This window comes from Varanus komodoensis, unplaced genomic scaffold (genome assembly GCF_004798865.1).
Source record: "Varanus komodoensis strain SLA01 unplaced genomic scaffold, ASM479886v1 scaffold646, whole genome shotgun sequence".
In the NCBI taxonomy this organism is placed as follows: domain Eukaryota; kingdom Metazoa; phylum Chordata; class Lepidosauria; order Squamata; family Varanidae; genus Varanus; species Varanus komodoensis.
Window position 1 is genome coordinate 52,222 of NW_025336280.1, and position 1,761 is coordinate 53,982.

The window sequence follows — 1,761 nt, forward strand, 5'->3', positions numbered from 1 at the left end:
AGAGGTTTGTACAGAAAGAACTTCCCTTGTTTTCAGAGAGAGGCATCTGCTTTGACTTCCTAAAAAATTACCCCAGATGACCTTTTTCAATGAGCTGGAAGCAGTGGCAGATGGGTTCATCAAACTCTCTTACTTTGTTCAGCATTGCCAATGCTGTGATTATCCATGGAGAAATCCAGACAATTCTAATTTTGAGAATCTTGGGGGAGATACCAGCATATTATGATAAAGAAAGGTTAAGCAAAGTCTGGATTATGACAGCCCAGATGGATTTCACGTCACTACTTTGTGTAAGAACTTTAGAAATAAATTTCTTCCATGGTGCTTTATCCCTTTCCCTTCACTCAAATGTGGTGGTAGATTTCCAGAAATTCCTCCAGAACAGAAGCCCAAACATAAACCTGGAAGATGGCTTTCTCAGGGACTTCTGGCAACAGGCATTTATGTGTTCATTCTCCAACTCTGTGTTAGATACTGACTCGGAGAAAATCTGCACAGGGGAAGAGAAGCTGGAGACTCTTCCTGTATCTGTTTTTGAAATGGACATGACTGGCCACAGCTACAGCATCTACAATGCAGTCTATGTTGTGGCACATGCTTTGCATGACTTGTATTCCTCCAAAGTCAAACACAGAGTAGATGGAGGGAAACAGAATCTTCAGAATCAAGCTCCATGGCAGGTAATGCACTCAGCAAGCTAGTGTTGAGCTTAAGTGTTGATGAAATAAACCTCAGAATGTATAGAAAAGTCCACTTCTATGGTATGCCTTTTGGTACTGTCTATGGAGTGGCAAGGATAATGGAGTGGGTTGCCATTTCCTTCTCCAGTGGATCACCTTTTGTCACAGCTCTCTGCTATGACCAGTCCATCTTGGGTGCCCCTGCACGTCATCGCTCATAGCTTCATTGTGCTATGCAATCCCCTTCACCATGGCAAGGCAGTGATTCTGGAAACAATTGATGGCAAAAGGATAAGGGGACAATAGAGGATGAGGTGGCTAGATGGAGTCACTGGGGCAGTGGGTGTGGGCTTGTGTGGATTCCAAGGGATGCTGGAGGACAGGAGAGCCTGGAGGAATGTTGTCTATGGGATCTATGGAGTCATGATGGGTCAGGCCTGACTTTGCGACTTAACCAAAAATAAAAAATGGTATGCCAACTAATGGTCCTATTTTCAATTGAAATCATTATGCTTTAGTCATCTCCGATCATTCAATTTTAGTGCTTGCGCAGGTTGCTGAGCAATTGTTTGTGTAGCTTTATCTTATCTTCTTTTTCCTCCTGTGTTTTTGCATTTCTTCTTAATGATCTTTCCCACCTTTTCAATTGATATGGATAATTAATATGTGTGAAGAGGTCACACGTGAACCTATTCAAAGCACTTATTGCATGAAAAATTTCAAAGTAATTTGTATCCTCCATGGAAAGTATATTGCTATGAATGATCCATGTGTGAACACAGATTATTTTCTTCTTTTCTTCCTCCTCTTTCCTCTTTTGGATTTTAGATCCAATAGTCAGGACCTTGACTTCAATTTTATTTTCTTCTTTATCTTCTCCCATATGGGAGAAGATAAAGCTTTTGCTTCCATAATGTTCAGGTGCATTACTTTTATCGCCATGTGCATTACTTTTATCGAGAACCTAGCATTTTAAAATGCTTGATTAATTGCATTACTGGTTCACTAATGCCTATGTTAGCCTCCATAATGTTTTACAAGGGCTTGTTGACCACATATCAAACTATTATTTGTTTGCATA